This window comes from Amblyomma mixtum, chromosome 5, assembly GCF_055824585.1.
Source record: "Amblyomma mixtum isolate Tamu chromosome 5, ASM5582458v1, whole genome shotgun sequence".
Taxonomy (NCBI): domain Eukaryota; kingdom Metazoa; phylum Arthropoda; class Arachnida; order Ixodida; family Ixodidae; genus Amblyomma; species Amblyomma mixtum.
Window position 1 is genome coordinate 20,823,427 of NC_143016.1, and position 12,773 is coordinate 20,836,199.

Genomic DNA, 12,773 nt, shown 5'->3' on the forward strand with positions numbered 1-12,773 from the left:
ATAGGGATGAGAAGGGAGTGAAAGAGGGTTGTTAGATGGTGCTGTGCTCTGGACGGCTGACTGCGGACTATTCATAGTTGTAAGTTCGATTCACTGTCACTGGGTGGCGCAAGCTGCTCAGGAACGTGTGTTCTTTTTGAAGCTGCAAAAGTTCACGGGTGGGGTAGCACGCTGAGACTCCGCTAAAACTATTCAATATCTAATCCAAGTGTGGTCAAATTTTCACAACAGTAATGCAGCTACGCGCTTTGTAGCCTCTTGCGGGAACACCGAAATCGACGATAGAAATTAAACCGTGTCTTAATTCCAAACTAATCCTGCAGGCCGCTGAACGCATATTTTCCCATCCACTTCCCACTAGCGCAACGGACATAGAGCAGAGGAAACAAAATAAAAATGAAACAAGAAATTTCAGATTTGGTATCTCATTATAACCACGCACATGTCATTGTTAAGAGTATTTTGCAGCGCCTTGTTATAACAACAATACATCACTGAGTTCTCTAGTATATCCTACCTATGCTCATATTGTTGCCTTCGTACAGAAAAAAATTCGTAGCCAAATAAAATTATTCTCTCGATGTTATACTTTGTTAATTTTAACGCGGCACCTCAAATAGCATACAAGCGAAACTGTGCAGATGAGAGGTGGCGCCCTCTATGCTCTGAGAAGCGAACCATATTAGTAGTTCCGTAGCCGGCCTAGAGGAGGCGGCGGCGTGCACCGCGAGCGTGCGTGACCATGCGTGACTCTACCGCGCGCGCTCCCCTTCAGTCCGGCGGTAATAGTTCACATTCATCCAGGAACGGCAGCAACGGAGTGTAGAAAAAGAAAGCCAGCCAAAAAGGCAGTGCGAGCGTATGGACATGGAATTGATAAATTCTTAGTAGATAATGAACACCGAGAAAGGCGCGCTGCAGTTAAAGGGACACCAAGGATCAACAGAGGGTTGTGCGTATCGATAGGGCGCTGCATTCAGATCGCCTAGAGAACACTGCTAACGAAAACGGAGCTTATACGCTAGAAAAGATAGATAGATAAAACAAACAAACAAACAAACAAACAAACAAGCAAACAAACAAAATATTCAGGTTTCGCCATCAGCGGCCGATTTCGCATGCAAAATGTATGTGTCGGTGTATCAGGCCCGTGTATGACGGTGCGTCTGTGTTGCATGCGCCAGCCTGTTATCACTTGTGGGCTATATAAGCAACATGTTCCAATAAACCTCCGGATCTTCTTGTTCTGGCCACCATGTCTTTGTCACGTCCTTTCCGGCCCGGCTACATGCTGTCAGAAGTGGCTACGTCGTCTAGCTTAACCAATGGCGTACGATGCATAGAACAGCTTATCGCAACGGAATCACTGCGACTGGCAGGGAACGTCTCGACATCATGGAAGTGTTTCAAGCAAAGATTTGAGCTCTTTCTACAAACGTCGGCAGTTACGGTTCTAACCAAGATGTGAGGCTCCAAACACTTCGCTCCTGCTGAGCATCGTCAGTGACGAAGCACTCGATGTGTTCTACAATTTCGAGTTCGAGCCAGGCGACAGCAAGGATCACAACACCTTGATACGGAAGATCGACGCCTACTGCACAGAGGTGGGTAACGAAGTGCATGAACGATACCTTTTTCGCACGAGGAACCAAGAGGAAGGGGATCTCTTTTGAAAAATTTCTACGTGGCCTAAAGAAGCGAGCCTCACAATGTAACTTCGGGACGATGCACGATTCAGTGGTAAGGGGCCAGATCGTCTTACCAAAAGCCCTAGACTACGGGAAAAGATGCTTCGTGAGAACGGTTTGACGTTACTAAAAACATTCAAGATAAAGACGCATTCAAGATAGACACGGGATCGCAGCCAGACTTTTGCCGTTTCCAGTCTACCGAAAGCTGCCATCAGCTGTAGCCTGTAGGATTAGAGCCGACAAGCGCAGTGCTGCGGGCTTATAACGGTGCCGTAATTACATGCTTTGGTAGCGTGCCGGAAATTGTGCGTGTTAGAACTGCCACAGACTGCGGTGAAACTTTTCATTATAAAAAGGTGTCGCCGACCCATACCGGGACTACATGCCAGTGAAACCTTGGTCTGATTCAGCGAACCGTGCATGTTGTAAGCACGTCTTTCATATGTGGTTCTCTGCATGATTTCAGGAACGTTTTCGAGGGACTGGGTTGCTTGAAGCAGCCCTGTCACATGGTCCTGGAACCTGGAGCTGCACCGATCGTGCAGCCAGCTCGCCGTGCTCCATTGGCACTGGAAGGGCCTCTCAAAAAGGAACTCGGAAGAAGGGTATACCGGCTGGAATCGTCGTGAAAGAAAATGAGCCTAATAACTGGGTAAGTCCATTCATAGAGGTCAAGAAAAAAACGACTGCAGTCCCTGAGTTTGGATCCCAGCGCGAACAACCAGCACATTAAAAGGCAGCATCTTCCCTTCCCCGAGGCGAGAAGACTTGAAGGAGAAAGTTAACGGTTTCTACTTACTTCAGCTACCTATATGCGAACTTGGGGTACCGCCAGATATCTTTACATCAAGAAACGTCAGATATGTACCTTTTCCTCACCTTTTGGAAGGTACCGGCTTTTGCAGCTATCGTTTGGCCTATAGTCTGCACCGGAAGTGTTTCAACAATGACTAAGTTCTTGATAGGCGGCCAGGTGTGCTAGTAAACATTGATGTCATTTAGGTATGGGCCTCAAGACAGCAAGAGCAAGACGGGCGCTTAGTCGCTTTTCTGAAAGCTGCCTAAAAAGCTGTCTTGACTTTCAACGCACAGGAGTGCAAGTTCAACTTTACCGAAATAAAGTTCCTCGGTGACATAATAACCAAAAATGGCATGTCTCCCAACTCTCAGCTCGTTACAACCATGCCTGAAATGCCAAAACCAACAAGCAAGGCTGACTGATGTTCAGCGTATGCTGGGTGTCCTGAACTACTTTGGGAAGTTTGTGCCGCGGCTGTCCGAAAGAACGGCGCTGTTAAGAAATTTTATCAAGTGTCGCTTAGATTTCCAGTGGACTGAAAACCGTGCTAGACAGTGGAAGAGCGTCACAAGTTTTGACCATCGCTCCCGTGCTTGCTATCTTTGACGCTCGGAGGGACACAAAGATTACATGCGACGACGGTGTAGGAGCGACTCTTCTGTAACGTCATACTGATGAATAGCGACCCGTGGCTTGCGCATCACGGGTTCTATCACAAGCGGAGCAGAGATACGCTCCAATTGAAAAGGAGGCCCTTGGCGAAAGTTTCATCACTTTGTCTACGGGCGAAAGCTGCTCATAGAAACTGACCACAAGCCACTCTTATCAATTGCGGAAGAGCAATCGATGACGCGCCGCCTCGTCTGCAAAGTTTTTTTTTGCGCCTTTTTAATTTCACGCAGTAGTCCCAGGTTACGTGGTGGCAGCAGCAAAGGAGCGCTAACTGCAGAAGGAAACTGTATGTGACGACTACCTGCAGACAGGGGTGGGAAGACTGTCAAGGTGCCAGCCAGTTGGTGAACTCAAGACTTTTGCACAAGGCCTTTCTGTTGTGAACAGAATACCTTTTAAAGGCTGCATTGTAATCGTACCACAGAGGATGTAAAACAAAATTTTGAGCAGAATTTATGCGATCTACTTTGGCATGCAAAAGTATGAGAGGACACGCCGCCTTGTTTTTTGGCCTGGTCTTAACAGTGAAATTGTCACTATCAGCAAGCTGTCCAACCTACAATAAATTCGCTTATGCTCACGCAAAAGAACCACTTCTGATGCGGCCAGTTCCCCGATGCTCGTGGTACAGGGTTGTAGTGGACATTTTTTGCTTTGCTGGAGACTCGTACCTTGTCGATTACGATGAATTTTCTGACTTCCCAGATGTCCAGCAACTTTAGGACACTGTCACGAGGACCTCAGTTGCTGTACTCAGTGCTATCTTCGCAAGATGCGGCGTGCCGCCAGAAGTTTGCTCGGACAAGTCCACAGTTTTCGAGCTATGCGTTCGCCTTGTTTGCAAAAATAATACTTTAGTCATGTCACTCCTAGGCCCCGAGTATACGCAGTCGAATGGACAAGCGGAGAAAGATGTGCAGGTCGTTAAACGCATTTTGAAGAAAACCCAGTATTCCGGGGATTAATTCTGGCAAAGTCTCCTGGCTTATCGTTCAACAGCACTCGAGGATGGGTGATCCCCAGGTGAACTTTTGCAAAGGAGGTGCCTCCGAGCCAACCTTCCCGATGGCGAAGCATCTCCAGCAAGCACAGGGAAAACTTTTGCCTAGGCTTTATCGAGGCGACGTGGTGAGGCTGCCAGGAATTACAACGTGGTCCTGGACGGCGAGGGTAGTAAGCACGCCTGCTCCAAGTTCCTACCAGCTGATAACTGAAGATGTGCGAGTTCTGCGGTGCTACCGTAGACATTTAGTACAGACGCGAGAGCAGTATACTGAGACGAGCTGCGGTGACGGTGACGACATGTGTGAATAGAGTAGGCCAACAGACAATCCCCGGGAACCTGCCTCGCATTCTTCAGGCTGGGTCAACATCACAGGCCTCGGTACCCCACAAAGACTGCCGGGGCAAAACAGTTTGCGGCCAGTATGGTGGTGAGCTCGGCGCTGGATGCGTATTTGTAAATAAATAAATAATAGATATTATGAGTAATGTTCTCATTGGCCCAAGGGGTGAACCCCCGGGGACGTTTTGGGCTACGATGTCATTTAGCTGCTGAGAAAGTCTCTCGTAGATCAGCCATCGCTTTGAGAAAAGCCAGAGCCAGTGACTTCGCCCTCAGTCTTGGTCGCACCGCGGCGGCATCAAGAATTGCGTAGCCGTGGCCTCCGAGGGCTTCCATCTCTGGTTTCTATCTGAACACGAGACGCAAAACGACACAGGACAGGCGCTATTCGCAGTTAAGAATTTTATTGAAAAAAAAACTCAAAAATATATAGAGAATAAAAGAAGCCATGTAGCTGCACTGGGTACCTCATGTACAGAACCAAGAAACTAGAAGGAAAACGAGCGGCGTTAAGAATTTTATTGAAAAAAAAAAACTCAAAAATATATAGAGAATAAAAGAAGCCATGTAGCTGCACTTGGTACCTCATGTACAGAACCAAGAAACTAGAAGGAAAACAAGCGGCGTTAAGAATTTTATTGAAAAAAAAAAACACTAGTCTATACTAATAAGAAAAGAAACCAGACATCCTGGGTCGGTTTTAGTCTCGTGTTTCAGTTTTTTTCGCAAACCACTTCCCGCCCAGCTGTTAGCATTAACTACTTCGGTTTATTGACACCGGTAGCAGTGCGGGGAAATTTTTCCGGAGTTGGCGTGCGCGTCGGTGCCATTATCGACGAAGCATGTCAGAACGAAAAATCTCTTGCACTCATATGACCCCGATCTACTTCGATGGCATGTCGACGGTCCATTTACTAATCTATCAGTGACGTGCCGACCACTGAGGGTGGTGCTCAAGGCGTTTACGGTTACCGCCACCTCCTTTTGGGCCCAGGGAAGGGCGGTTTAGTCAGGAGTTTTTTCTTTTACTCCGTACGTGGCTTCCAGAAACTGCGGGCAGTACCACACCAACCGCAGATGTGTTTGAAACCACTCTGCGTCTCTGACCATGATTTCAGCCAAGAACAGGAGAAGATAAATAAAAACTATTTGTTTCCTTTTTTTTTTCCCCGGCGATAGTTGCGCAGTTTCGTACGTAGTACTTTTTCACTTGCCTTTCGGAGGCTACTAAGGTCTGGAATGTAAACTCTTACGAGTAGCTCGAACCAGTCTGGTGCATGTGCTATTGAATATCTAGCACTAACTACATGGCAGAAAATAAGTAGCTCAGCATATCTGAAACACCCTGTATATAGTGTGTGGAATGCATAGTTGTGTAGCGCGCCTACATGCCCTTTTATTCCCTACGTTATGTCTGTTTTATTTTAAGGACGACATATACATTTTTATCGTGATCGTCCCGAGGAGGGCGTAGAGGAAGGGGACGATGGGAGAGTCAGGGCCTTGAAATTTAGACAGTAAAAAACCCTCAAAGTAGACAGGCGTCTGAACTCGAAAAAAATCTAAATATATATCTGCTTATAAACAAAAAATGTGTGTCTTCGGGCGTATACTTTTTGTTACCAACGAACTCAAATTAGGCATCTTGAGCAATATTCCGGCTCTCACTAACGAATTCAAAATGGTATTATTAAAAAAATTGCTCAGTTTAGCGGCTTCAAACTGTTTGTATAAAAGAAAAGTGCACAACTGGTTAGTCAAGCAGGGAGCTTGCCGCAATAAATACGTTTGCAGGACACAGCGCAGTAATGAACCGAACACAAGAACAAGGAGAATGGCAGGACACAGCGCTCCGTCCTGTCGTCCTATTTGTTCTTGCTTATGGTTTATGGGGGTTTAACGTTCCAAAGCGACTCAGGCTATGCGGGACGCCGTAGTGAAGGGCTCCGGAAATTTCGACCACCTACCTAGCGTTCTTTAACGTGCTTGTAGCAGAACTTTTTGCTGGGCTAGTTGGTCCATTCTGACATTGGTGAAAACAGCGCGAAAGAAGAAGCCCGAAGGCGAAACGAGGAAGTGACAGGAAAGAGCGCTGACATAACGAAGGGCCCACTGTAGAAGAAAGGTAATCTAGCAGAACTTTTTGCTGGGCTAGTTGGTCCATTCTGACATTGGTGAAAACAGCGCGAAAGAAGAAGCCCGAAGGCGAAACGAGGAAGTGACAGGAAAGAGCGCTCTTTCCTGTCACTTCCTCGTTTCGCCTTCGGGCTTCTTCTTTCGCGCTGTTTTCACCAATGTCAACGTGCTTGTGTTCAGTTCCTTCTTGCACTGTGTCCTGCAAACATGGAAACAAACGAACTCGCCTAGCAGCAAGTGTCGCAATAAATACATGTCACCATGCCGCAATAAATATCATCCTCAGGATGTCGCTCTTGAATTATCGTCTGTTTTCGGTGAGCATATCTTTTTGCTTGTAAAAGCTTCTTTCCGCATCACATGATGTTAATGAGAGTTAGTGATGTTAGTGAGATCTGAGAGTTCACGGGGCTCGGGGGTTTTTCCGGGGTCGTCCACGCAGGAAATTTTGTTTCGGAAAGCAGTTTCAAATCCGTTATTTTTTTTCCTACTAGCTGCTGCATCTCCTCAGAAGCGGTAGACCCCTTTTTTTTTCCAGTCTCTAAAGCGCTTCTTGTACAGCCTTTACCAAACGTAATCGAGGAAGTGTTTGTTTCTTAACCCTGTCATGGAGAACTTATGGCACCCTTTACGCTCTGAATCTGTGTCAGGCAAGGAGTGCCCTTCTACTCACGTTTCCATAGCTCTTGGAAAGGTCTTTAGGTGTGCTGCAAGTACTTCACTATACACTCAAAACATGAATACGCCTATATAGAAGCAAAAAAGATAGCACGTTGTCCTCTCTCACATTCCCTTTTATTACAGGGAGTGCGCGAGAGGACAGTTTACTTCATTTTTACTCCGCGAAATTCTAGAGGCCTGTGTACTGTGCAATGTCAGTGCACTTTAATGAACACCAGGTGGTAGAAATTCCCGGAGCCCTTCACTACAGCATCCATCATAACCTGAGTTGCTTTTGGACGTTAAACCTCCGTACACCATACACCTTTTTACTATTTTCTCTTTAGAGTGTACGGCTGATAGGCAAACCCCTGTTGCCTGGACTGCAACATTTCACTGAACAAATCGGCCCTCCTATACTTTTTACAGGTAAAGCAAGCGCAAGTCTTTGTATCTTTTCTTGATTACCTTGCAAAACCCTTTGTTGACGACTCCAGGCAACTGATGCATACTCGAGCACTGGTCGAATGAATGTTTTATAGGTCAACAACTTAACGTTCTTCCTGTTCCTAGGTAATACTGCTCTTTGAAAGCCGCTGATGAAAAAGATCCGACATGGGTACGACATTTAAGTCATGGGCAATAGTTATGCCTAATTATCTAAAGCTGTTTTTATTTTCCAAGGAATAGGAAAAGGAAAAGAAAAGAAAATAAAAGGAAAGAAAGGAAAAGAAAAGAAAAAAAAAGTGTGCCGAGATCCGCACCGTCAACGCTTTTGCATCGGCGGACTGCCTTCCTGTACTATAATAAATAACGAGAACAACGTTGCTACATCGGAGAGTGTAGAAGAGTTCTCTGCCCAGATATATGGGCAAAACAGTCAACAGACTAATCGCGGCAATAGCAGCAAGCTGCGCGCATTTCTGAAGCTAACGGCTTTTTCGACTACAGATTAAGAACGCAACATTTCCTGCTGTGCGCTGAACACCGCAGCGGACACGTGGCAGCGGATGAGCGGCTTGTTCTGTCAGAAATAGATGCCAGACTAAGTTGGAATTGCTTGTTTATTCTCTGTACATGCCCACCATGGCATGTCTTATAAAGGTCAGTTTGCTGGTTTTTATAGCGAGCACGTGTCTTCATCAACCGGCGCTTCAGCAAAACAAATCTACTCTGGTATCCACCACCAAATAATATAATTTGGAAATTGAAAGAAGAACGTTGTACCCTTTAACTCAAAGCAATGCGTTCCGGGCTTAGTCTTAAGAGCAAAAGCTTAGGCGTAGATCGGCTGATTTCCATTGCGCTGACGATAATTCCAGTCTTCCAGTCCCAATACCGTGCTTGTGCCATTCGCGTGTTGCTTACCTAAGTCGGTGTCTGGTTTCGCTATGTCGATATTATGCAGCAGCTAGCTGCTTGCTACTGAGTAGTCTGCGTACTCGCAGTCTGCTGGTGCAGGAATTGGTCGTGTCGCTCTTTTGGTCTAGCGGACCATTTCTGCGGCGAAGGTGTAGAGCGGTACATTTTACTGCGATGTATCGCGGCAAAAGATGACATTTCTCAAAACCGCAGCACAGCAGGAAAAAACGAAATGTCAGATTTAAGCGTAAATTTATAGGCATCAGTTAAGTCAGACAAAAAACACTAAATTTGCTGTAAAACGGCAAAAAAGGCACGCAAGTACCGAAATTCCCAATTTATGCAATTGTAGGCATTCAAAGGCAAATACCTGAATATCCAGGCCCTATAGATAATATTGCCGTGAATCTTTGTAGTGTTCGTTTGTAGAATTTGGTCATGCTTCAAGGCGGCCGACGCGCCGCTTTATCGCTTCGTTTGTGACGCAAGACGCGCCTAGATTTATCTCGATTGATCGCATGCGGACGGAACCGATTCTAGTTTGCGCCAGAAGGTTCTAGTAACTTCCTAAGCTTGATCTCGAATGTTCGCTATCAGCTTTAAAAAGAGCACGGCCGACAGCGGCGGGCATTCTGTTCGACGACCGCCGAGCACGCTTGTTGCTACGCCGCCGCCGAGTGATTCAGTTCTTTGCGGGCGCAAGGCAGCCCGAATAAAGAGTTCCGTTTCGAAGACATCCTCGTTGTTTTCCTGTCCGCCGGACTGCAGTCACCACTGCGTGACAATATACAGGGCAATCAAAATTAAGCTTTAAAGAGTTCGTAACGTCAGGCCTTCAGTGGTACATGAAATACACCTCTGTTCATAAGTTACGCGGCCAGGGGGACACAAAGTGAAATGATAATTGTCACTGACAGGCATCTAATAACTAAACTATATTGATTAACTATTTAGCCACTGCTGCTGGCGTGAATGTTTGTACTGAAAACATGGAGGCGACTGCGTTCCGAGATATTCGCCCAAGAAGTTTCCACCAATTTCATCTAATTACGCATGGAAGACGGTGGAGTCGATGTGAAACTCGTCCTCAGTGTGACGCAGCTTTTCCGTCAGGCGTTTCTTAAACTTCGATAGCAGAAAGTCAAAGATCTTCAGCTTCACCGGTTTGTCTGCGAGACGAAGCGCCGCATCGCGTCGGGAGGAGTTTCGTTAGGGCCAATAGTCCCCCCATTGCATGCGCACTTGCGCGGGTCGAGCTGAAAATATGTGAGCTAATATCTGAGAACACACGCGAGCTAAGAGAATTATACCAAATAGAATTGTGTAGGGATACGACTGCCTCCAAGTTTACAATTCAAACGTGCCCGCTTACTGCAGTCATAAAAAAAGTTCATGACGTTGATTTTAGGTTATTAGGTGCCTGACGATAACTATTATCTCACTTTGTGTTTATCTGGTCGTAGGACTTATGTGCAGAGGTGAATTTTGCGCACCTCTCAGCTACTTACTTTAAGAAATCTGTAAAGCTTAATTTTGAGCACCCTGTAGAAGCCGAGGATACAAGTAGAGAGATTAAACACGACATCAGGTGTGCGCGGGAGAGTAAAACGCACGTGTTCTCATGTAGGTAGCGTACCACACTTGAAGACGCCTTTGCAGAGATCCTTTCCATTGTTCAGGATCAGCTGAATTTTGCCGAATCACGCCCGTGTGCTATCCTGTACTCTGTAGTTTTGCTTTGCAACGACTAACCGCAACTAACTAATTTTCTTAACTAAACGCATAGATAGCTTAAAAACATCTTTATATTTAAAGTGAGTACTTACGCGCTTTTTCCATCATCTCCGGTTCGCGTTCCATAACAATGTATTCTAAAGAACGTTTAAGGTCACTGAAGCCATTTATTTCAGCCCGTGTCTCGCATTATTCGACCTCGTCAGTATAATGACATTGGAGCCTCACAGAGCCCGCTCCTTATGATGGCAAAGCGGGCAAACGTAAATAAGGTCAACAAAATCGTTATAGCATGCAGGCGAGTTTGATGGTTCAAGCGCTGTCATTCATTCTTCCGCCAAAACCTTTGTCGTGCACAATGACGCACGGGACGGGGCTTTTTTGTCAAGGGAGAACCCACTCATCATTATTCTGCACGTTCACATTCTCCTTTGTTGTCGCGTCATGGGGTATAATAAGTAATTCGAAATTTTCGCTTAATATCTGTCTATAAGGGACCCACTCAACAGCGAAAGTGCCCTTTGAATTGAAAGGGAATTTTACGCGAGCTGCAAACCTGAGAGTACAAAAAACGTTGATCATTTGAATGCGTTTTCTTTTTTTGGCGGGGATAAATTTTTTTCTTTGCTGCAGGGCAAAAACAAAGTCTCGTGTAAGTTATGGGATGGGTAAAGCCCATCTGAGATCAAATTTAGGCAGTTTGTGAATGCTCCATTTCCTAAATATTTTGATTCTGGGCCAATGTTGCTGCCATTCTTGTGCAATCGGAGCTCCTTCCTCTCAGTCTCTAAAATTTATTAGCTTAAAAAGGTTGTGCTTACCTAGTAAACAACACGAGCACGTCTGTACCCACTAGATCGTACCTGATAAAGCTGAGCTGAAACTAGTACAATGGTACAGCTCGATTATTAACAGCACCATACAAAAAACAACCTGTGGTAGGTGGTGATGACGAACTCCTTCTGCGGTGATCGTGAGTTCGCGAAGCAAGACTCGTGTTGGTACCGCACAATCTCACCACTAATTAGCCTTTCTCTTTATTATAGTATTCAGCTTAACTTAGCATTTACCACGTTTTTGAAGATAAATTTCTTTTTTTTGAACCTTCCTTGCTTCTGTTCCAGATTGTGACCAGACATTTTGATGATAGCTTGCTCTGTAGAGCACAGTACTAAATAAATAAATAAAACCAGAAGCCACTGCAACCTCGCTCAATGGGTTTTGCTAGTGTTTTATAGTCAAGGGTTGCTGTGTGGGAAACTGTGTATAGGGGTTTAGTCGTCTGCTGGGTTTATGCCTCTAACACTAGATTTAGCGCCACGGCTAAGCTGTGTAATGCCTCCTGACATAATGAGTGACTTCTTCCTTTTCGGACACATGACTGAGATTCCGGCCAGTCAGTGCGGCGGGTTATCGTAATATCATGTATGATGTCACTTCATTCTGACCAATCAGCGTGACGCTTTGCATCTGGTGTGTTACAGCAACATCGAGGCTTCATAAACGAGAAATGTGGCCTTAAATGCTGTCGCTTTGTATATATATATATAAAACAGCTCCTGGTACAAGAGTTTATTGAAGTGTTGCTTACGAGAAGGATTGTCGTTGCTCAATGCAGAGCCTACCCTAATATTACCAAATATCCACCCAGAAGTGAAGAAGCCATCTTAAAATGTCGATGTTCCAACAAGCAATGTATTTCCTCCCCCATGCGAAGATGATGACACCCCGACCTTGCTCCACCTGACCCCCCTCCTCATCATATGTAATCTCGTACAAAGTGCTCCTAGACTCAACTGGCTCACTTACGTTGTATTAGGATTTAACACATTTAGGATTTAGCCCATTGTATTAGGATTTAACACATGAAGACAGTGCTTTAGACAATGCCTTCGCAGAAGCTTGTCGCAAACTAGAACTTACTCGACGACGAGAACAGCGTCACTCTCACTCATCCAGAAGAATTACAACCCGATGACTTCCTTCGCAGAAACCACTCCCGATAAACACTGAGCCAGTCATCCCTACTGTCTTCCCTTTAACTGTGAATACCCCGACAGTGGACAAAAAATTACCGAAGACACTTTGGAAATTCTAAAGTGTGCTTGGCATAAGCCTTGCGGTCAACCCACTGCCGCTTCCCCGAATCGCTTGGCGGGGTATCACTGGGCCGCTTCGGAGCCATTCATCTCACTCACTCGACTGCAACGAGACGTCTGGCGAAGGAGCGGCGGTGCAGCGGCCACCGCCGACGCGCGCGCGCGCTCGTTCTACCGCTACTGTGTGACGTCAAGGTTGCTATGCCCAGCTGCGCCCCCACCGGCGCGCCGGTTGCTAAGGAGGGGAGGAGGTTGCGCCGCTACGCGGAGGAGAG